Source organism: Protopterus annectens, chromosome 6.part0 (assembly GCF_019279795.1).
Source record: "Protopterus annectens isolate FY-2018-M chromosome 6.part0, PAN1.0, whole genome shotgun sequence".
Lineage (NCBI taxonomy): Eukaryota > Metazoa > Chordata > Ceratodontiformes > Protopteridae > Protopterus > Protopterus annectens.
In genome coordinates this window covers 1,687,690,155-1,687,716,113 of record NC_056737.1, presented here as the reverse complement: position 1 = coordinate 1,687,716,113, position 25,959 = coordinate 1,687,690,155, and the positions used below count along the sequence as shown (strand labels likewise).

Genomic DNA, 25,959 nt, shown 5'->3' with positions numbered 1-25,959 from the left:
CATATGTTAACAGGTCACATTTCTCACTAGCTACATGTAGAAGCAATGCTATCACAGATTTTAACAGGTGTCATTTCTCACTAGCTACATATAGAAGCAATGCTATCACAGATGTTTACAGGTCGCATTTCTCTCTAGCTGCATGTACAAGCAATGCTATCACAGATGTTAGCAGGTCACATTTCTCACTAGCTACATGTAGAAGCAATGCTATCACAGATGTTAACAGGTCTTAATTTCTCACTAGCTACATGTAGAAGCAATGCTGTCACAGATGTTAACAGGTCCCATTTATCACTAGCTACATGTAGAAGCAATGCTGTCACAGATGTTAACAGGTCACATTTCTCACTAGCTACATATAGAAGCAATGCTGTCACAGATGTTAGCAGGTCGCATTTTTCACTAGCTGCTTGTAAAAGCAATGCTATCACAGATGTTAACAGGTCACATTTCTCACTAGCTACATATAGAGGCAATGCTACCACACATGTTAGCAGGTCGCATTTCTCACTAACTACGTGTAGAAGCAGTGCTATCACAGATGTTAACAGGTCGCATTTCTCACTAGCTACATGCAGAAGCAATGCTATCACAGATGTTAACAGGTCACATTTCTCACTAGCTACATGTAGAAGCAATGCTATCACAGATGCTAACAGGTCACATTTCTCACTAGCTACATGTAGAAGCAATGCTATCTCAGATGTTAACAGGTCACATTTCTCACTAGCTACGTATAGAAGCAATGCTATCACAGATGTTAACAGGTCACATTTCTCACTAGCTACATGTAGAAGCAATGCTATCATAGATGTTAACAGGTCACATTTCTCACTGGCTACATGTAGAAGCAATGCTATCACAAATGTTATCAGGTATCATTTCTCACTAGCTGCATGTCGAAGCAATGCTTTTACAGACTTTAACAGGTCTCATTTCTCACTAGCTACATGTAGAAGCAATGCTATCACAGATGTTTACAGGTCACATTTCTCACTAGCTACATGTAGAAGCAATGCTATCACAGATGTTAACAGGTCACATTTCTCACTAGCTACATGTAGAAGCAATGCTATCACAGATGAAAACAGGTCACATTTCTCACTAGCTACATGTAGAAGCAATGCTATCACAGATGTTAACAGGTCACATTTCTCACTAGCTACATGCAGAAGCAATGCTATCACAGATGTTAACAGGTCACATTTCTCACTAGCTACATGTAGAAGCAATGCTTTCACAGATGTTAACAGGTCACATTTCTCACTAGCTACATGTAGAAGCAATGCTATCACAGATGTTAACAGGTCACATTTCTCACTAGCTACATATGTAAACATTTTTCTCATGCTTACCCTGCATCATGGAACAGTCTACCCATTTACATGACTACTTTAGACAAACTCAGCTTCTTAACAAATAAAGTCACATCTCTTTCCAGAATATGAAAGTCCTAACTCTATAGGCGCTTGCTAATAGAACACATTCTGTCTTTGGTACGTTCCTCTTCAGTTATATGAACAACATATATATATGCTGCATCTACTGCTCAAACTTTACTCATTCTGTTTGTTCATCTTTTATGTCCATTACCTAATGCCTGGCTTACTGTCATTTTACTGTGCTGTACCCTGCTGTACACTGTATTATACTTTTTGCTTATTATTGTGACTGACTCATAACCCCTAAAGGTCCTGCACCAACTCACCCACCTGGTCAACAAACATATTGTCAAAGGAATATTATACTTTAAAAATGATTAAAACATGGTAGGTTCAGGTTAAGGCACTTAAATCTTGCAGCAAGGAGACAAAAACGTGCTAATACAGAGTTTGTCTAAGGAAACAGGAAATATTTTCATTTTTATACATTTTTAAACTGGTTATGTCCTACCATGCTGACGTTACAGATTACCACCTTTTTCATCATCATTTGCTGACCATCTTTCCCTTGAATTTCTGCTGATTCATCAATTTTTATGTGAAACTTCCTGAGGAAAACAACATGGCCTTGATTACTCCCTGTTAGATACATGCTATGTTACCATTCAAGATACTATGTCTAATTCAAGCACAATGCTAGCAGTTCATTTCTTTAATAATCCTTTGTCTACTTTATCTCTAAGTTACTACAGCTGCACAGGTTCCCATCCTTTGAACAGAGCTGTTTGTCTAAAATCATTACATTTACAGAATAAAGCATTGTTCATTCATTCATTCCTGACCTAGCAGATAAACACCTGCTTCTCAAGTACATTTCCAGAAGGCATAAACATGAATATTGCTGTGCTAGCAATTACTAGGTCAGAGGGCAACTTGCAAGTTTCAGAAAGCATACTGTAGTTTTCAATAAGCATATTTTTCAGTCTCATATGAAACTCAATTTGTATAAAATACAGTGTATGAAAAATAAAATGAAAAGCGTATTAAAATACTTGGTTATTAATTGGCATTAAGCATATTTTTCTAACATTTCCCTCCTGTTAATACTCTTTTATTCTATTTTCAAAAAAGAATAAACAGTTTGCTTCTTTTTTTAACCTCTTCCACTTAGGATTTGCAGTTAAGAAAGTCATTTAGTTTAAACTTTTATGAAAGTGTTTCACATTCTAGCAGCTTTTTAAATTCAGTACTTTGATACATAGTCTTAGATACGGATATATCTATGAATTCTTTGATTAACCTTTTCATGCAGGGGATTCCACAACAAATACAAACTCCTATTAGGAGTAAACCTATCTCAATGGCAATCAAGATGTTCATAAAAATGGAGCCCCACCCCCAAAATGCATTCTGGAAAAAGTCTGTCAGAGGGTTTGGGCCTGGCTTGGTCATGGCCGACACTTGCTGAATCACCTCGAGATGATCATTAATTTCATGCTGATGGTCAGGAATAAACGCACAGCATTCTTCTTTGATTAAAGCGCAAGTCCCACCCCTCGCCACTAGGGTGAAGTCAAGAGCCATTCGGTTTTGGAGCACTACAGTTCTCATGGCATTCAGTTCATCAGTTATTAGTTCAAGAGCAGAAAAGTCGCATTACTCATTACTTCAAGAAGTTTTGACAGTTTTTGCAGCTTCCATATCAATTTAACTGCACCATATGCAGGTAATATACCTGCCCAGGATATAACAGCATCACTCAAGTCCATGTGCACAAGTTTGGTTCCCACATTACGACGGTCTTTTCAGCCTGCTTTGATCCGTCCCACTGGATTCTCAGGTTTCTAAACAGTCTTTTTGGTCACGTCTCGGGTATTTCGAATATTTCCCTGAGGCAAAACTGCAGTGTGTTGGATGGTCGGAACCATGTATTCCAAAAAACAACTGCCAGACCAATTTTCAGATAACCATTTATATGCTTTTTTACCACACACGAAATAACAGTCCTTTACTTTAGTTGTTACTTTGTTATGAAATGACTGCCCTGCATGAAACATTTTTCTATTTATTACAGATAACTGTTTAAAAAGTACACAATTGCATTGTACCTGATCAAGAGTCTTATGCATAGATTTCAAAAATGAGTCATAATCTGTACTACAAGATCCACTCAAATCATTTGTTTTTTTATAACATTTATACCGTACTGTAACATTACACTTACTCCATCCTACTTGGATGGTGTCATTTTTGTAAAAACATACAATTCCTTTTTGTGTCACAGGCAAATACAGTGCTACTTTATTATGTGCTTTAATAGCAACTGTGTCAAAAAACAGATTTTCCCAGGTCTCATTGACCCCTAGGGGAATAGCAGTCATCAATAAACCCCCATATGCTGTTGGTATGGCCGTACAGACCCAGCAATTCGAAACATTAAAAGTCTCAGCGTACACACGTGTAATTGCCTGATAAGTGTTAAACTTCGGATGCCAGTTTATGTTTGGTTCATTACGCCTAATCAGTTCAACCTTTGCGGCAGGAAAAAGGAGTGGCCACAACAAAAAGAACAGTGTGATTAGCATAACAATTAGAACAATCATACAAGTTTTCTGAGGTTGCTTAATGTCTCTATTCACTCTGTACCTGGCCATTTTGTTCTTGTTGTACAACAGTAACAAAGTTTTTGTCCAACTCAAAGTTCTTAACCAGTTTACAGTGCGTCAAATGAATCCAAGAGGCTTGCTTTGCGATCTTGACTGCAGTGGGTGTTGACAGTAATACCTGGTATGGACCTTCCCACTTCGGAGAACTCCAATTCTTCCGTTTCATGATCTTCACCCAGACCCAGGTGCCTGGGGCTACTGGTGCTTCCGATTTCAGTGTTTTTTTATCAGAAACAGAATTTAACTGCAAAAGTTTGTTATTTAAAAATCGCCTCATTTACTCTGCAAGTGAACTGTCAGCCTCCTGCTCTGTAGACATGAGAGGTTTCCACTGAGGTGTATAATATGCCCTCCCAAACAAAGTTTCAGAAGGAGTTAATCCCTTTCCATTTGGAACAGTTCTCATGCTCAACAGTGCTAAAGGCAAACAGTGCACCCAGTTTTTCTGTGTCTCAGTCATCAGCTTCCTAAGCTTGTTCTTCAACACCCCATTATGCCTCTCTACTAACCCTGCAGATTGGGGGTGGTAAGCACAGTGATTCTTTAACAATATCCCAAAATAGCAACTAAGTTGCTGAACTGTTAGGTTCACAAAATGCGTACCGTTATTACTATAAATCTTTTCCGGTATACCAAATCTGGGTATAATTTCTTTAACAAGGACCTTTGCAACAGTAGCTGCATCTGGATTTTTAGTCGGAAAAGCTTCTACCCATTTGGAAAACATATCTATAATGACAAGGCAATACTTTTTATTCTCGCATTTATTCAATTTTATGAAATCCATACAAATAGTATGGAATGGATACGGTGGTGTAGGGAAACTCCCTTGCTTAGGTTTTAATGCCCCTTGTGCATGATGCTTGTTACAAACATGGCATGCTGCACAGAAATTTTTTGTATAATTTGTAAATCCATAGGTTGTAAACACTACCACACTAACACTAACTGTACCATCCCCCCTGTTGAGACATGGCTCTGCCCGTGGCTCAACAACGCTGCATATCTAAACAAATTAGATAGCAAAATTGGTTCCTTCTCCTTGGAGATGTACAGTCCCTTCTCAAGGATTGCTCCTCATTTTATCCACTTCTGTTTTTCTACATTTGTAGTAAGTGTCTGCATTGTTTTTAACATTTTTAAATCTAAAGTCTCTGAGGGTTGTAATTTCTCACTCAAAAGAAAAGTTTCTGTGGCTGAAGCTGCCTGCTTTGCAGCTGTATCAGCCCGTGCATTACCTTTTGAAATCTTATCCTGTTGCTTCTTATGAGCTACGCATTTATAAATAGCTACTTTTTTGGGTAACTGGATAGAATCTAATAGATCTAAAATAAATTGCGCATGATTAATTGTTTTACCAGTAGATGTTATCATCCCTCTATTTTTTCACTGCTGCGCAAAAACATGTACAGTAGAAAAAGCATACTGACTGTCAGTATAAATGTTCACTTTCTTACCTTTTCCTAAGGTACATGCCTTTGTTAAGGCAATCAACTCTGCCGCTTGTGCAGATAAGTTGTGTGGTAATGATTTTGCTTCCAAAGTTTCAGTATCAGAAACAACTGCATACCCTACTAGATTTTGTCCTGCAGGACCCTTCCTGCACGAGCCGTCCACATAGTATGTCACCTCGGCATCATCCAAGGGAACATCCATAAGGTCTTGTCTAGGTAATGTCTTTTGCTCAATTTCCTGCAGGCAGCAGTGCGGTTTGCCATCTGCAGGGGTTGGGAGCAAGGTTGATGGATTCAAAGTTGTGCATCGTTTAATTGTCATATGAGGTTGGCTCAACAGTATAGTCATACAGGAGAGATGTCTAGCAGGAGAAAGATATGCTACTTTTTCTTGCAGTAAAATAATTGTGACTGCATGAGGCACTCTTAATGTGAGAGGGTGGAATAACACTACTGAGGCCGAAGCCTGCACTGCCATTGCAGCTGCAACTACTGCTTGTACACAGTGAGGCAGGGACCGCACCACTGGGTCTAACTGTGATGAGTAGTAAGCTATGGGGCGCTATTTGTCCCCATGCTGCTGTGTCAATACTGATGTCATATAACCATGCTTACAGTCTACAGTTTGAATGAATTGCTTATGATAGTTTGGTAATCCTAAAACTAAGGAAGATGCTATCAATTGTTTCAGCTTGCAGAAAGCTGCTCCTGCTTTAGGTGTCCATTGTAATAAATCCTGTGCTGCCATCGGCTTTTTAAATATTAAATTGGCCAGTGGAGCAGATTCCAAAGCATAATTTGGTATCCAGCTTTGACAAAAATTACTGGTTCCCAGGAAGGACATTATTTCCTTTTTGGTAGTTGGTCTAGGTGCCTGTAATATTACTGTTTTTCTATTTTTGTCTAATATTTTACCTTCCTTGGATATTACATATCCTAAGTACTTAACTTGTTTTTTTCCAAAGTTGTAGCTTGTCCTTGTTTACTTTGTGACCTTGAGTAGCTAAAAACTGTAATAAAGCTACCGTGTCCTTTTTGCATTCTTGCTGGGTGGGGGCTGCCAGCAGAATGTCGTCTACATAAAGTAAAATTTGACTACCTCTTGGTGGGATGAATCCCGCCAGGTTACTTGCCATTTTTTGTGCAAATATTGTTGGACTTTCACAATATCCCTGTGGTAATCTTGTGTATATATACCGCTTTCCCTGAAATGTAAATGCAAACCAATATTGGCTGTCAGGGTGTATCGGTATCGAGAAAAATGCATTACTAATATTTACCACAGAAAAATATTTTTGCTCTGGCTTTAAATAATTTAGTAAGGTGTGTGGATCTGGCACCGTTGGTGCCCTGGGTATAACTGCATCATTTACAGCTTGTAAATCTGGGACCATATGCCATTCCCCGTTTGCTTTCCTGACAGGAAATAAGGGTGTATTACATGGTGAATCAGGAGATTCTATTAAGACTCCTTCCTTAAGTAAGGCTGCTATTATAGGTTTGATTCCTATTTCTGCATCCTTTCTCAAGGGATACTGTCTTTTCTGGGGTCTAAATGCTGACTTTGGCGTAATAGTAACTGGTCCTGCTGTTTTTATAAGTCCTACATCTGATTTTCCTGTTGACCAGAGAATGTCTGGTATGTTTCGCAAGGCTTTTTTCTTTTCTTCTAATAAGAGTAATACTCAGCTATTCTCACTAGCCTGTGAGTGCACAGCTGGGTGTGTCTGTGTGATCCAATTCAGTTTTTGTTTCTGTACTCCTTGTTCAGAGAGCTCTAATTCTGTCTGCTTTTCCCACCTTGTGACTTTTTTACCTAAGTCTGCCCATTTCAAATTTTTATTTTTAGTTAAACTAGCATGTGGCAATCGATTGGATTTGTAAAGTTCCAAAAATTTTTGGGGCAATGAACAGCTTACTACACTGTTTCCTTCTGCATCCCAGTACAAATTTTGCAACACTAGTCTGTTTGCATGGTTCTGAAACAATTCATGTTTATAATCTTTATCAGGTCCTGGTCTATTACAGTAATATAGAGTACAATGCAACAAATGCTGTTTGTCAATGTCGAGGGAGGGGGACTTACTGATGGCTACGTTTATCAGTTCCTCGGTTACTGCCCCTGGGCCAGTCATAACTAAGTCCTGGCTGTACCAATAATATGTCTCACCCTCCGGTCGCACTACAAAAGTATCCATTTGTCACTGTGCTTTCATACCCTGCATGGTTGGAATTACGGCTATGCCAAATATCTGCATTAAGTCTTTACTCAAAAGGTTTACTGGGCATTTTGCAGAAACCACAATTTTACTTCTCTGGGTCATCCCTGAAACGGGGTCTGTTATTGCTATGTCATGGGAGAGTGGCTCCCGATACAGCTGTCCATTAGCTGCCTTCACTAGTATATAATTTGGTGATTCTGAATCTTTCGGTAACTTGGAAGGATGTATTAGGGTCCGTGAAGCCCCTGAGTCACACAGAAATTTGACTTCCCTCCCCTTTACCAGAAGCGTCACTTCCGGTTTTGTGTCTGCTAAGTAAAGCTCTAAGCTCAATAGAGCTAAGTCCAAAATTTCATTTTCTTCGATGTCTGCAAATTCATGTACATTTTTTACCCCTTCCGTCACATATTTTACTTTTGCTATCACCTTTGCACTTGTCTTGTCCTACTTATTTTTATTTAGTGATTCTTGACTATCATATAGTCATTCCTCATCTTCCTTATTCTCTGTAGTCACCTTCTTATTTAGCCTGCAATCCCTTGCTAAATGTCCTTTTTTTCCGCACTTAAAACATTCACCTTTTTTCTTTCTTTTTTAAAAATCTTCTGATCGCTTGTCAGATTGTTTATTTTCCTGGGCATTTTTTTTATTTTTTTTTAGTTTGTACTACAAATACTTTTGACCCATCTTCTGCCGAAAATACTTGAGTTTTTTTTTTTTTTTTACTATTAAAATGCCTCTCTGCATGTCTAGCATATTCAAGTAATGGCTGTAACCTACTTGTACGATGATCTACCATGTGCTTTGTAATAAAGCTGCTAATGGGAGTTATACTACCCTTCAAGAATGCATTCTTTAACTGTTGTTCATATGAGGAATCTTGCATCTGGTTTTCTGGTATCTGCATTTCGCAGTGATTATTAAAACATTTTAACAGTCTAGCATAATATATATTAACTGTTTCACCTTCCTGTTGAATGCTTTGATTAATGCAAGTCCAATCAGCCCTAGGCTTCCACTTCTCAGAGATTTGGTCTGTCAGACCTTTTACTCTGCCATCCAGTTTTGCATTAGTATGTGGGAGTGGTCTAAGTTGTGCGGCACGAGGATTCCAGTCGCCACTGATTATGTGCCAATCTGGACCCACAATTTGTCTAACTACTCTTTTTACTTCTTCCCCATTCAAATGGTAACCTAATATCATACCCTGTAAGTCTTTTAAAAATTTTTGGAAATTCACTTTTGGGTGGGGAATTTCCTTCGTGGCTTTCCGGATATCTTCCGGTGTCCACGGTCTATAAACTAAAAGAGTCAGATCCTGTCCTGCCTGTCCTGCCTGAGGATTTGGTACTTCTATGAGTGGACATATCTCTTTTTCACTCATAGCCTGTGATTTTCTATTTATTTCACTTAATTCAATCTCCCTCTTCAAGTCGCATGTTCGAGACCTTGTCTCAATAGGATCCCTGACAAACGGTTGTGATTTTGCAGGAACAGCTGGGTATAGCGGAGGTGGATCAATTTGTCCACTCGCTTCATAGTTTGGTAACGGAAGTGGAGGAGGCGAAGGAGGGGCCGTTGCTATTACCAAGTTATTGTCTTCTTTGTCTAAGAACATTATCTTTGAATTCTTTATTCTTTGTTCCCTGCGATTTGCTTCCTTAAGCCACCTATGCGCCTGAGGGACTCCTAATTGTCTTTGCTTTTTAGTTGACCTTTCACCTCTATTTTTAATTGCTTAACAAGTTTCATAAGTGCAGGTTTATCTAAATTACCATTGAATTTATACTTTTCAACCCATTTTGTGTAATACTTAACATTGTCGGCACGCTGTAATTGCATATATTTTGCGTCTTCAGTTAGGGGCGGGTCTCGGGAACTTTTCGTGCACTGATTTCCCATTGCTGTCTTAGCTAAGCTGTAAATTGTTACGTAACCCTTTCTATCATGTGGCACCACAGTTCTATACCTTTTCACTGTTTAGCTAGAATAACTGCCTACCTATTCTGTTTCCCTGATTTATGACAAAAACAGTAACCCCTTTTTCTGTCCCTGATCTGCACATGCAAATCTTTCTGACAAAAACAGTTTTGTAATTAGTCCCTGATCTTAAAACAGAAATAAGGTAATTCCTCCTTACCTGACCCTCCGTGAGTTGATCCACCGGATCGTTGTCTCGTCCTCCAATCCCAGATCAGAAACAGTGGCTGGCCTCTTTCGAACGACAATTCAGTCAGAGGTCTTTCAAAACAGAAGAGCCGATTTGGCCTCTTCTCCGTACGGATGCATGCCACCGGGCCCAATACTGACCTAGGCCTAGAGCGAGAGGTACTTTCCGGTCCGAAGGACCAAACTGTCAAAGGAATATTATACTTTAAAAATGATTAAAACATGGTAGGTTCAGGTTAAGGCACTTTAATCTTGCAGCAAGGAGACTAAAACGTGTTAATACAGAGTTTGTCTATCCAGAAACAGGAAATACTTTCATTTTTATACATTCTTAAACTGGTTATGTACTACCATGCTGACGTTACAGATTACCACCTTTTTCATCATCATTTGCTGACCATCTTTCCCATGAATTTCTGCTGATTTATCAATTTTTATGTGAAACTTCCTGAGGAAAACAACATGGCCTTGATTACTCCCAGTTAGATACATGCTATGTTACCATTCAAGATACTATGGCTAATTCAAGCACAATGCTAGCAGTTCATTTCTTTAATAATCCTTTGTCTACTTTATCTCTAAGTTACTACAGCTGCACAGGTTCCCATCATTTGAACAGAGCTGTTTGTCTAAAATCATTACATTTACAGAATAAAGCATTGTTCATTCATTCATTCCTGACCTAGCAGATAAACATCTGCTTCTCAAGTACATTTCCAGAAGGCATAAACATGAATATTGCTGTGCTAGCAATTACTAGGTCAGAGAGCAACTTGCAAGTTTCAGAAAGCATACTGTAGTTTTCAAAAAGCATCTTTTTCAGTCTCATATGAAACTCAATTTGTATAAAATACAGTGTATGAAAAATAGAATGAAAAGCGTATTAAAATACTTGGTTATTAATTGGCATTAAGCATATTTTTCTAACACATATCAACAAACAAGCGAACAAACAAACAAACAAACAGGCAGACAAACAAACAAATAAATAAATAAATAAATGCACATAGCACATTAAATGGCCCAACTATTTGCTCCTGGCATAGTGTACTTCCAGCCATTCAGTAACTTTGCTTAGTGAATTATTGAGTTGGGTTATCCTGGATGGTCAGGGTTGAAAAGTCTCTTCAGAAAAGTAATAATATGATGGCAGAAGCCCTTCCTACCACCACACCAAAGCTCTTGATATATGTTCCATGATGTGTCCAGAGCAAGATGTAGCATGATTAGTATGAATCAATTAAAATAAAATAAGACACTGTGGTGGTAAATAGAAAGATATTTCAGACTAACTGCATATTGTTTATTAAGAGCATGATTAATTTGCTACTAAAATATTTAAACCTTTAAAAGATTGCATTACAAGTTGTACTTAACTTTCTTTTGTGGGTGAGAAGTCCTTCAACTTTCCTTGAACTGGGCTAGACCCCACACTCCCAGTCTCTCCATATATATACTAACATTAGAAAAAGGGAGGAAACTTACTTTTTCCAGTATCCACAATTGGCAGAAAAAAACAAAACAAAAATAAAAGTAACATTTTCTGTGACATTTTGTGACACCAAGTACCACTGCATGATTACCTCTAATGCTACCAGGTATTTCTGTTATGCCATTTATGGTACAAAAAATAAAGCATGCATCTTCTGTTGTGTTCCCAGATAGGACTTCATATTTTAATATAATCATTTCATTTAGTGTAGCATTTAAAATTAGTAATGTATGCATGTAACATTTCATAGTGTCAATATTCTGAATCCCCACAGAGATCATTTAATACACTGTGAGAAGTGATATAAAGTGATATACAGATGTATATTACTGTGTTACAAATACACTGTGTACTGTAATGTAAAACAAACAGGAGGAGCATTGACTGTCAGCAAACAATACACTGAATATTGTAGTCAGAGCCGGATTCAGCACAAGGCAACATAGGCCTAGGGTCCATGGCTGAGGGGGATCACTGGTTAGGGGGCTTCCACATTAACATTTAGGTTAATTAATAATATAATAATAAAAAAAAACTTCTTAACACTGCACTGTAGTGGAGGCATCTTCTCCTTTAAGGAGGACCATTTGTGCATAACATGCATGCCAATGCAGATGTAAACACATTTCACATTGGTGTGCAGCATTTAAACTAGTTATTCCATTGAGAGAGAGTATGTGCATATGTATCTATGTTTGTGTATGTCTGTGTATGTAATTTAAACTAGCTGTTCCATTCATTTTTGTATGAGAGAGAAAGTATGTATGTATGTGTGTGTAATTTAAACTAGCCATTCATTGCTGTGTGAGGAAGATCTCTTTAATGTGGAATTATTCAGATGACGTTTACTTCTCCAGAAATTGTGCTTATTGACTGTTACTGGTGGATTGTAATGACAGATGTTTGAGTGGCCTTTTACGGTTGAAATTTTCTGAAATGGGTAGCTCTGGCATTATTAGTTCATACATTTTGTTTTATTGCTTACTATTACACATGTTATATTGAATAATATATTGCTATATTGTACAAATAATATAATAATTTAATACAATCAGGAAGGTAAATCAAAGAACACACCTGTATGCATGGCTCTAAAAAATTGTGCAAGGCACCTATGGTTTGAAAACAGCCCAAAGGTAAATTTAATCCTCCACTGGCTATATGCATTTTCTTTGAATGTGGGTTTTAATGCCATTTCAATGAATGTGAGTTTCAAGAGCAGAGAAGTTTTTTGCTCATGCTGTCTGTTTTCATTGTGAAACTGTATTGTTTGTTTAGCAAATTGCTATCACTGTTTGCTATTTTATTTTAATATCTGTAATCATTGTAGAAGTAAATAAGAATACAGTATGCACACTGACAGGGTTGAAGAGTGTTTACAGTAATTGGGGAGAAATAACCAAGTAATGGAACACTGGAATGGCTGCAGAGGAGTCTACTGTGTGTGTGTGTGTGTGGGGGGGGGGGGGGGTGCCAAAGGATGGGCTGTTCTAGAGGGCCCCCATCTATTCCCCTGCCTAGTATCTTATCTGACCAAGATCTCTGATTGTATTATAGTAGTGTTATGAATTAGAGACAATGAAACCTTTTAAATCACTTAACATTTTCTTAAATGTTAGTGGACAACCTGATAGGATGTATTTCTAAAGAAGTGGATGGGCAGTTGCAAAGATTAAAGCAGTGGATGTCAGGAAAAAGAAAATATTTAATTTCAATTTGCATGATTATAAATTTCAGTGTAAGGGTTATGACTTTTTCGGGTCAAAGTGAAATACACAATTTTAAAATGATACTAAGAATGCAATATTTATGATCATACAGGAAGTGCATTACTCTGTTTCCTTAAAAAAAAAAAAAATATATATATATATATATATATATATATATATATATATATATATATATATATGGGTCTCCTACATTAGACCGACAGTACACAACACCAACACCCATAACACCGACATCACAAGAATGAAACTGCAAAAACACAAAAGTTCATATGCCCGACAAACCACAATGCCGACAGTTAACAAAACAAAAAGTTTGCTGTTCCACACAACACAAGCACACCAACAACCTAAAAACCTACACTACACCTTACACACAACTATCTATGCACTAACCTTAACCCTAACCCTAAGGTCCATCACTATCGCACACATACCTTACCCGCACCCTAACCCTAACTCACTTAATCCACCCCTAACCCTCAAGTCCCTCTCTATCGCACACTTACCTTACCCGCACCCTAACCCTAACTCACTTAATCCACCCCTAACCCTCAAGCCCCTCACTTTCGCACATTTACCTTAAACGCACCCTAACCCTAAATCCCTCACTATCGTGCACACACCTTACATGCACCCTAACCCTAAATCCCTCACAATCGCACACTTACCGAGTCACGCTCACACATTTCCCATGTCGGTGTTTTCACTGTTGGGATTCCGAGTTGTCGGTTATCTGCTCCGTTGGTCTTCTGGCATCGGTGATGTCATTGTCAATCTTCCGAGCTTTTGGTCTAACATAGGGAACCCATATATATATATATATATATATATATATATATATATATATATATATATATATATATATATATATATATGGATCTAGGACGTTTGCTCAAGTGAGCAAATGACCGAAACCCAAATGGCCGGGCATATTACGCGAAAGTGCTTTTCACCGAAGAAGCACTTTCACATAAGTATGCCTGTTGCTGAGGCTGTACTACTGTGTGGGTAAGGGAAATTTCCCTTTTCCCCACTGTAGTGTGGTCACGGAGGGGGAATATTAAAGTAGGGGGGTGTGGGGGCACAGCCCCCCACATGGGAGGTGCAGAGGGACAAAGCCCCCCTGCTAAAATGTAAATGTAGTGTTTTATTTATTTATTTATTTTTTTTGTAATACTCTTTAACGAAAGTGCTTTTTCGATGAAAGCGCTTTCGTTAAGTTTGTTCGGTTATAGATTCGGACGTTTGCTCACTCAAACGTCCTAGATCCATATATATATATATATATATATATATATATATATATATATATATATATATATACATACATACAGTGGATATAAAAAGTGTACACACCCCAGTTAAAATGACAGTTTTTTGTTGTGATATAAAAAAAAAAACGAGACCAGAATAAATCATTTCAAAACTTTTCGTCCTTTTAATGTGACCTATAACCTGTACAATTCAATTGACAAACAAACAAATCTGTTAGGGGTAAAAATATAAAAAATAAAAAAACGTACAATAAGCTGATTGCATAAGTGTGCACACCCTTAAACTAATACTTTGTTGAAGCACCTTTTGATTTAATTACAGCATTCAGTCTAATTGGGTAGGATTCTATTAGCATGGCACATCTTGACTTGGCAATATTTCCCACTCTTCCTTGCAAAAGTATTTATTTTATTTATTTATTTATTTTACATTTGTTGACCAGGATAGTCCGACTGGATGCATGTCCATTTTCAGCAGTGGCCCGGGCAGAAAAGCTCCATCCAAGGGTAAGCAGATACAGCATTACATAATACCAGCATTACATAATACTAACAGACTATTTACAGAGATTACATAAGTAAGCAAGTTAAACAAGTTCAACAGGTTAGAGTTAATCCTGAGTGTCGGTCAGGATTAAATTCAATTACACAGTAAACTGGTTAACAGATTTTTACACATTCTAGAGAGAGTTAGCCAAGCTGGATACAATGACATAGCCAGTTAAGTGACAAATGTTGTTTGAGTCTAGTTTTAAATTGACCTAAGGTGGTAAGTAAGGTAATATCAGCTGGAAGAGAGTTCCAGGATCTACTTACAGAGTTTGCAAAGAGAGAGTTACTGGCTGTGTTATTAATTTTGCTAGTCTGAATTAGTAGTTTGTTAGAGGATCAAAGCAGTCTAGGATTGTTATAGGGGTGATAATATTTTTAAGTGTAGGAGTATTGTAACTATTCCAAATCTGTCAGATTACAATGGCATCTCTTGTGCACAGCACTCTTCAGATCAGTCCAGAGGTCTTCTATTGGATTTAGGTCTGGGCTCTGGCTGGGACATTCCAAAAATTTAATTTTCTTATGGTATAGCCATTCCTTTGTTGAGCTGGATGTATGTGTGGGGTCATTGTCATGTTGAAAGGTGAAATTCCTCTTCATCTTCAGCTTTCTATCTGATGCCTGAAGGTTTTGGGCCAAAAGTGACTGCTATTTGGACCTATTTATAGTTCCCTCCACCTTGACTAAAGCCCCAGTTCCAGCTGAAGAAAAGTAACCCCAGAGCAAGTCATAGGTGACTCAATAGTAAGGCACAGCAATGTCCCACTCACTAGGATGAATAAGGAGAAAGTTACAGTCAGCTGCCTGTCAGGTGCCAGGATCTGCCACATAACACATGCACTTAGGTCACTCCACAACAGGTACAAATATGACTCTGTCATTGTCCATGTTGGTGTGAATGACCTGAGATGTACCTGCCTGGACTACATGAAAAGAGACATAGGGGAACTATCGGATCTTGTAGCCCAGGCAGGTATGACCCTAGATCTGAGTAGTATCCTACCGTCACCCAGAATGATGCCACAGTGCAAGCAGAAAACAATTGACTTCAAAAATTGGCTAGGTTTCTGGTATAATTTTAGGAGGATCCAGTGTCTGTCTGCCTGGGATGACATGATCGACAGACCTCGATGCTTTGCCAGAGATGGCCTGCACCTGTCACCCCAGGGATTCCGGATACTGGCCAAGGCTCTTGCCACCCCTATAGTGCCTTTTTTTAGGCAATGTCCTGAAGACAAAATTACCACCATAACAACTACAAGCAAACAAAATTTGAGGGTAATGCTACTCAATGCTAGAAGTCTAAATCTCAAAATGCACTCGCTTGAAGCACTCCTTAAAATGGAGAACATCGACATCTGTGCGGTGACCGAGACTTGGTTCAAGGCCCTGGAGAGCACCCCAGCACTACCAGGCTATAATTCATACCACCTCTAAACCTGGACAGAAGCACTAAAGGCTGTGCTGTCTCCATATTCATGAAGGATATGCACACCTCCAGACTAGTAGCCCAACATAACACATCAGAGATACTTCAGATATAACTAACACTGGGTAAAACTTCAATCCAGGTTGTAGCCTGCTATAGATCAACCACCATGTCCCAAGACTCCTACTCCACATTCCTAAGCACACTGGAAAATATTAGGGTACAACCCAATACCCTTATACTGGGAGACTTTAACTACCCCTCCATTAACTGGGAAAATTACTCATGTACCAACATACTTGCTCAACGTTTTCTAGAATTCATTATTTCCAATGGCCTGGACCAACTCAGTCTTACCCCTACCAGGGGTAGAAATATCCTTGACCTGGTCATTACTAACATGGTCGACCGTTTCTCTACACCAATAATCAACTCCTCCCTGGTCAGATCTGACCACAAGCTAATCACCGTGGTTATCCACATCCCACTCTCACCCCCCCCAAAGGAAACCACTGTAGAAAACTTCTCCACAGCCAATTTTGGACTTCTAAAAACAGAGGTGACTAGCTTCATGACATCCATGCAAATGGAAAATAGATGCATGACTGAATCATACACCAATGCACTGTATGAGCACATACACAAGTGCATGGAACGGGCCATACCAAACAGAACTAAGATACTCTCCTCCAAATAAAGGAAGCCAATCTGGTGGCCCCCCACCATAAACAAACTCTACAACAAAAGGAAAAAAACTGTTTCAGAAAAGGGTGAAGTCCCAAGACTGGAAAAACTCCCTTGTCAACCTCAACAAAAAACTGAGATCCATCATCAAATCCTCTAAAGCTAGCTATGAAAACAAAATTGCTGCAGATTCTAAAGGCAGCCACAAGGCATTCTATAGTTAAGTCAAGAATCTTCATGGCAATACTTAGAGCTGCTCTGAGTTACAGCACAATGGCAATACATATACAGAACCAACTGATATTGCCAACATATTGGCCGACAGGTTCAGTGTAAACTACCCCCTTTCACCCCCTAAAGGGCCTGTAACAATACCTGAGGAATGCCAAGTCCCTATTATCATGGCTACACAGGTAAAAACTGCACTGTCCAAAGCCAAGAATATGGGTTCCATGGGACCTGATAATATCCCTGGCTGTATTCTACATGAATTACAAAGTGAACTGGCACCAAACCTGAGTACCCTGTTCAATCAAAGTCTCATTTCAGGCTTTGTTCCTACCGAATGGTGCACTGCTATGGTCATTCCAGTCCACAAAGGGGGAGCGACTATAGACCCTGGGAACTACCGCCCCATTAGTCTGACGAATCTGATATGTAAGGCTATGGAACACATAATCAAACACATAATCATGGACCTTATAAATAAGGACACAGGGAAATCTCCAAACTCTGGACCCCACACAGTTTGGGTTTGTGAAAGGTAGATCATGTCTGCTCAACCTGATAGACTTCTTCGAGTCTGTCACCAGAGCAGTGGATGGTGGCAGGGTAGCTCACACAGCCCACCTAGATCTTGCCAAGGCCTTCAACACCATCCCTCACTCAGGAATCATAGATTGACTCACTAAACAAGGCATAAACCCCTATGTCATAAGATGGGTTGTCAAATGGCTCACTGCTAGAACCCATACTGTGAAAGTAGCGGACTCTAAATCTAACTACCAACCGTTTACAAGTGGTGTCCCATGGTGATCGGTCCTAGGTCCTCTCCTGTTTGGCATTTACTTCTCTGAAGTTCAAGCCAACACAAAAGACTCTGGCTGATCAAGTTTGCAGATAATTGCAAACTGGGAGCCATTACTGATTCTCCAACTGATGTAGACATTCTACAAAAAGGCCTCACTGACACCAGTGACTGGTGCCAGAACCATGGCCTTAAGCTCAATGCCAAAAAGTGCATTGTCATTTCCTTTGGGAAAAATTCGGTGGCCATGAACTACCACATAGGCAGTAGTCCACTAAACACCGAAGTTGTGATAAGACACCTGGGGACACAGGTTGACAGCAACCACTCCTTTGATAAACACATTGCCACTGTAGTCAGAAAGTCCTTCTATGTGGTACATCCCATTAAAAAAGGTTTCTCATCCAGGAAGAAAGAAGTAATAGACCCACTCTGCTCCTCCCTCATTAGACCTATTATAAAATACAACACCTTATTTGGTATGTACTTCACTAGACACCTACAACAACTGGAAGGGCCACACAAATGCCTCACTAAGAGGATCTTAGGCCTTAGACACATGCCCTATATGGACAAACTCAGAAAACTCCAGCTACACTCTTGTGTGTTATCGCCTACTAAGAGGCTTTAGCCTAGTACACACCTATGAACCTATGAACCTGTGAACCTATACTGCCACCACTATGCTGGTGATGGTGTTCTTTTGGTGATGCACAGAGTTGTTTTTGTGCTAGACATACCTTTTAGAATTATGGCCAAAAAGTTCAACCTTGGTCTCATCAAACCACAACACATTTTCCCACATGCTTCTGGGAGACTCGATGTATTGTTTTTCTAACTTTATCCAGGCTTGGATGTTTTTCTGTGTAAGAAAAGGCTTCCATCTTGCAACACTACCCTAAAGTCCAGACATATGGAGAATATGAGAGATTGTTGTCACATGTAGTACACAACCAGTACTTGCCAGAAATTCCTGCTGCTCCTTCAGTGTTGCTGTAAGTCTCTTGGCAGCCTCCCTGAACAGTTTTCATCTTGTCTTTTTATCAATTTTGGAGGGACGTCCAGTTCTTTGCAATGTCACTGTTGTCCCATATTTTCTCCACTTTTTAATGACTGCCTTTACTGTGTTCAATGGTATATCCAATGGTGTGGAATGTTTTTGTACCCTTCTCCTGACTGATACCTTTCAACAATGAGATCCTTTTGATGCTTTGTTAACTCTCTGTGAACCATGGCTTTTGCTATAGCAGTCAGCTGAGTAAATGTCAGGAAAATCCTACTAGGACAGCTGAACTTTATTTGGGGTTAATTAGAGTCTTTTTAATTGATGGCAGGTGTGTACTCAAGAAGACTAAATGCTGTAATTAAAACAAAAGGTGCTTCAACAAAGTATTAGTTTAAGGGAATGCACAGTTATGCAACCAGCTTATTTTATTTTATTGATTTGATTTTATTTATTTTACATTTGTTAACCGAGATTGCCTGACTGAGCAAAAGCCATTTTTCAGCAGATGCCTGGGGAGAAAAGCTCCAAACATAGTTGCAAAAAATATAACCGTTACAAACACAATTAACATTATAAAACAAAAGATAGTACTACCCACTGAATAAATGTTACGCTACCAAAATAGTAGAAAATGAAACAACGGAAGTATATAAGGCAGCAGAAACAACCACAGTTAGAATTAGGCTCCAGTATCCACGATGTAGAAAAAAAGTCTTTATTTGTGCACAGGTTAGCGCTTTCACATTTCGCTTCTTCAGACCAATAAAGTGCAAAAACATCAATAGTGCTTAAATACATTAAATCAACCAATCATAAATTTCATTCAATTATATTCAGAGAAATTTTTAAAGTCATATCATCCTGCACTACATAATCTATTAATAACATAATTATTCCTGATTAAAAACCTCATAAAGACAACTTAATATATTAATATGTTAAAATAAAATAAAATAAAATATATATGAGATATAGTAACATTACATATACCAAAACATTTCTAAAAATGTGATTTTGTCACTAGTTATAACAGCAAATTAATGTCTGAGATATTTCATAATAGTACACAGAAGAAAATTTTAAAATGGTCATAACCAGCTAGAATTATGACTGGGTAATTATAACTAAATCGCTTTTTAACAATTTTGCAGGACTTAAGAATGGGCTTCAGCGAAGCCCTCTCATTAAGGCCACTACCTCTATCAGCCCTAAGTCTCATAATCCAAGTCTCTTTTTTCTCTATAGTATTTCGAATGTCTCATTCTCTTATACTAGGTGAGATAACATCTATCACTAAGAACCTAAACTCATGTTCTTTATCACAATTCATCACATGCTTGGCCAACGCATTAGTAGGTGACATAATTCTAATGGCATAAAGATGTTCCCTTATACGGTTTTTCAAAAGTCTGTTGGTCTTCACTACATAAAACGACCGGCATACATTACAAATTGCCATATAAACCACATGAGGGGTATTACAATTAGCATATAGTGAAAAATTAAACTGTTTTCCTATCTCTGGATTAATAAAACTACTACTGGAATCAATATGTGTACAAAAATCACATTGTTCACATGGATAAGTTCCTTTTATTGTTCTCTCTAATTGGGTATTCTTGGTTTTAGGTGACATAATAATCTCATAAGGTTCGGTTTATTCTTAAACCTACACTTTGGTCTGTCTCCCACTATTTCATGTATTGCTGGATCAGTAGTTAAAATATCCCAGTGTTTATTAATGGCTTCAAATACTACATTGTTATCTGTAGTAAAATACATAGGAATCTGTGTTTCAAAATGTGTGGTAGGTGTAGAACCCATATTCATATATATTTCATTATGTGAAAACTATGGTGTAGCTCTATTTGATCTCATATCATGGATCCCACTAAGCCTTTGATGTACTTCATTTTTCTTATACCCTCTATCACCCAGTCTTCTCTCTAAGCCATTTAATTCTTTATGAAAACCTTCTTCTGATGCATTCAGATGTTATACTCGCATGCCTTGTCCCTTAATAATATTTATGAAGGTATGCTGTGGATGCATGCTTCTCCTATGTAGCAAGGTATTTCTTTGGCACTCTTTCCTATATACTCCTGTATTTATATTACCATCAGTTTGTCTTTCAACAAAAACATCTAAATATTCTATCTTTTCCACAGAATAATTCAAAGAAAATTTTAGAAATCCAGTCATTCCATTCATCTGCTCTACAAAAGTTTTCAAATTAGTAACATCACCAACCCATAAAAAGAAAACATCATCCACAAAACATCGATAAAAGGGTATACATTGTCAAAGTACATCCTTTACAAACAGTTCTTCCTCCTCCCATTGAGCCAAAAACATGTTGGCGTAGCTATTGGCACAAGAAGTGCCCATAGCTATGCCATCACACTGTAAATACAATGTTTGGTCAAATATAAAGACATTTTCAAGTACCACCTCCAAGAATAAAGAAATTAAATCAATCTTGAGAGTATAATCACTATTTACAGATAAATATTTCTTCACAGCCTCAATGCCTACTTCATTTGGAATGATGGTAAAAAGAGACTGTACATCTAATGTGACAAAATAGGCAGAATGATCTATCTGTGTGTTTGCACAAAATTCAAAAAAGTCAGTTAAAAACTGCTTGGTATCCCTTAATACACTAGAATTTAACTCTAGTACTGGATGTAACATCTTGTCAATATAAATTGAAAATGGCTCAGTTTAACATATTAATATATTAAGTTGTCTTTATGATGTTTTTAATCAAGAACAATTATGTTATTAATAGATTATGTAGTGCAGGATGATATGACTTTAAAAATTTCTCTGAGTATAATTGAAGGAAATTTATGATTGGTTAATTTAATGTATTTAAGCACTATTGATGTTTTTGCACTTTATTGGTCTGAAGAAGCGAAATGTGAAAGCACTAACCTGTGCACAAATAAAGACTTTTTTTCTACATCATGGATATTGGAGCCTAATTCTAACCGTGCTTGTTTCTGCTACCTTATATACTTCTGTTGTTTCATTTTCTACTATTTTGGCAGCAAAACATTTGTTCAAGGGTAGTACTATCTTTCGTATTATTTTCATTGATTCTTTGGGTTACTGTGTACCAAGACATGGCTGAGGGAAGTGGAATTGAGATTGAGAACAGACCAGGCGGGTCTGATTTGAATGCTGAAAGTGTATTGGACAGATTACAAGCCATGGTGATGAACACTGTGAATCCCCTTCTTTTATATGATGCAAAGAGCATGAACATGGAAGAGCCGTTGAATGAAGTGAATTTGGAGGATCTACACAACAAAATAGAGAAGCTGGAAAATGATCTCATGAAGTTAAAGAAACTTACTACCCAACGACAACATTTTGAAGTATACCTAGCTAGAAGTATAATCCCGAGAGGCCTTCGTGTTTTGAAAATGTCCACATATGGTGCGCAATACTCGGAGCTACTGACTAAATGGCAACAATTGAATTTAGAGGTAAGCACCAGATATTTATCTCCACTAATAGACTTTTTCAAGCCTGAAGAGAATATTTAAACCTATAAGATTTCTGGATTCTTGTCATAGCAGCTAGAATCAGGAGAGTGCTGCATTTTCCTCACTTTCTGTTTGTTCTAAGATGTTGTGAGATTTCAGAGTTAAGGGACCAACTGCATTTGGAGTGGAATACAGCTATAAATGAAAAAAATTGCTAGGTAGTATTTTAAAGAGCAGAGTCCAGGTAGTGGACATAAAGTGGCTTATAAGATATGGAATGTAAAGATCGCTATATACATATATGTGTGTGTGTGTGTGTGTGTGTGTGTGTGTGTGTGTGTGTGTGTGTGTGTGTGTGTGTGTGTGTGTGTGTGTGTGTGTGTGTGTGTGTGCATATTTGTGAATGGTGAAAGACTGAAGCAGAAATGATTGATGCTAGCATATCGAATAATCAAAACCTCAAAATTGTAAAGCAGAGAAAACAGATTGCACAAGTAAAGTAACCTCTTTCCTTTTGCAATCCAATACCATTATCAGTAAAATCTGACATATTTTGTTTAAATAGTGGCAGTGTCATGGAAAGTGTTTTTTTGCAGAAAGGTGTAGGGTTCAGGCTAGAGGCAGGGTTAAGTTTATGTTTAGCAAGTATCAATAAGATAGTAGTTAGATTACGTGATTACTGTATTTTTTTGTGAATCATGGTGATGTCTCTGTTTGTGAGACAAAAACTGTTAGCTGCTGCTGCCTTTATTTATTCACAGTCTGACAAAAGAGGCATTGCTGTGTTTAGTATTAGTATGTATTAAAGTAATGCTGTTGCAACATTCAGTTGTGTTGCTATTTTTACATTAAATGTTCTCTGTGAAGTACATGATACAGTTTTATTCTTTAGTTATTGAGAGTGGGTGGGGTGTTCATGTTATGTTACCAGTGTCTTTAATAAGTACTTGACTATCCACTTTTTTGTGGTGGGATAACATTCTTAATATTTTAGTTACACTATAGTTATGACATCCTTCCTCATTAAAGTGTGTCTGTTGTAATCTGCATTATCATTTTGACAGGCTAGGGGTGCAACAGAAGGGCATCCATTTGTGCTGCTGATGTTCTGAGTATAAAAAATGGGTTGAGGCTGCTGTTTTGGTTGACTGGGTTAAGGGAATAGGATGAAGCAGCTAAAAGCCAGCACTCCTATACTAAGGAAGGGTTTGGAAGAACTCAGTGTCTGGGTGACCTCTGATGGAGACCAGGAGTATTGCAGATCTTTTCAGTGGGAAACGTGTAATGGTGATGACAGCCTGATATCATTGCACTAGCCACTCCCACAGAGAGAGGCAATAACTGACTACTGCATGAGTTCTCCTGAATCCATGCCTGCAGCTCCCCATAAGATCCCTCACTGCTTGGACCTAACAGTAAGAACCATAAGGTGAACTTTCACTAGAGATGGAAGATCAACCTTGTGAATGTGTATGTCCAGATAATCGAGAAGGGAGCAGCTGGGAGAATTGGGGCTGGGCAGGAATGGAGTTATGTAAAGCAGCTGGAGACTATGTTGGTCATTTTTCACATTCCTATGCACTGGCAATATAGTAGAATGCATATTTTAACATGTGAAAGAGACAATAACAACATGCTAGTATTACTACAATACAAAGTCATTTGCAATCTTCAATCATCACTTAACTGTATTTCTACATAATTTGAGAAGAGCCTTGTAATATAGAATACACACAGCAGTTACAGTACCAGATTAGACACTGTCTACAGATTTGTTCCCTTTTTGCTGACAATACTCTTCCCAAAAAATAACCTTTTTGGACCAGTGGGAAATCATCATAACCTAATATGTTGGGCAAGATATTGTCAAAGCATCAGCATGTTTAATTTGCAACACAGAGTCTACCGAACCTGCTGACAAATGATTGCTTATTGCACAATGTGAAACATAAATTTGCTGAGTTGCAGCACTGTTTTTCCAGACTCAATCACCTCTGCACCCCTCTTTGTGAAAGGCTATTTTGTCCACTTCCTCTGGAACTAACTCTATGATCACAAAATTTGAACCAAGAAGGAGTTACAAATATTTCCCTTTCCTAGGATTTTATGATCTTGTAAGTTCTGGGGCTTTTTGGTTGTGCAATTCTTCCTGTATTTACCTTTCTGTTCCTTGGTGGAAATGCATTTAATACAGCTTGCCTGCTTTCAAATATTGTTAACTGTGGTTAGCCAAGCCTACTGTAGTGAAGCCAGCTGCAAGTATTTCTTCTGGATGCCAAAATATACATTTCATGATAATGCATACAATTGTTTTAACTATTCTGCTTACATACATCTAATTTCATGTGACAAGGTAGAAGCAAAACAAATAATAATAATTATGATGATGATAATAATATGTCAGTGAAGTTGGTTTTATGGCATAGAGGGGTAAAGTCCTGGCTATAAGTCAGACAACCTACGACCGATTATCAGCTATGCTGTTGGCAGAGCTGAACAGAGTGGGTGAAAGTGATTGGTTGATAACAGCTCAACCATTCTGATGGGATGTAGGCCTGCTGGTTTGCTGCAGCACTGGAACCCATCTAGAAGCTGTGGACAAGTAGTTGGCTCCGACAAACTACAGTATGCAAAGTTCTCCCAGGTGGAGTATGTGAAGGGTAGGTACCTGAGCTGGGGTCAGGTGGAAAAGATGTAGGAGTTCCAGATGCAACTGAGAATGAATGTCATCTGCCAGATGATAAAACCATAAGCCATCAGCAGAAATTATGATAACTGCCTGGATGATTAATTCCTGCTGTCAGCTCTTTCTCTAAAGGAATGAATACACTAATCACATCACAGGATGTCTGATGTTTATCAAGTTGTTGAGACAGAAAGAATGTAGAAAAATGCAACACAGTCTGTTGCTTTAAGATAAAGTATAACTTCATGAAATTATAATATTTTTTACTGATAAACAGAATTATAGAAATAATGCTTTTCTCATTGCCGATCATAGCAACTGCAGGTTCCAGTTTGAATCATTTTGGTGCGGCCCTTCATCTAGTCCCACATCTACTACTCCACCACTCCCTTCACTTGCTGGCTTCTTGACCTTAAGACTATATGAGGTGAGATATGTGGAATGCATGTTATTACTGTGTATGAAAATACGACAATATGTTTATTAGCTTATATTTTGTTAAAAGACATGTTAAAACAGAAATAAAATACTATGCTATTGGATTATTGGTCAATCCAACACCTCCTGTAGTTCCTCTGTTAGGGTCTGCTCAAATCACTCAGGCATACTGTAAGGGGCCTGTTTGGTGGGCCACTGAGGTCCTTTGTCTACATGGTGTGTCACCAGATGGGTGTACTCTTACTTAGCAG

The 25,959-nt window shown here is 38.2% G+C and overlaps 1 long non-coding RNA gene across 2 annotated transcripts in view; it reads left to right on the top strand.

The window, feature by feature from the left end:
- The window catches only part of LOC122804110, a 32,644-nt gene extending 6,945 nt beyond the window's left edge, over positions 1-25,699 (top strand). Inside the window, exons 3-4 of one of the 2 annotated variants that reach the window (XR_006365183.1) lie at positions 22,351-22,584; positions 25,586-25,699. This is a non-coding gene — a long non-coding RNA (uncharacterized LOC122804110). The remainder of the gene's footprint in view (positions 1-22,350; positions 22,585-25,585) is intronic. The other variant, XR_006365184.1, reaches the window with a different exon arrangement.
- The last annotated feature ends 260 nt before the right edge of the window (positions 25,700-25,959 follow it).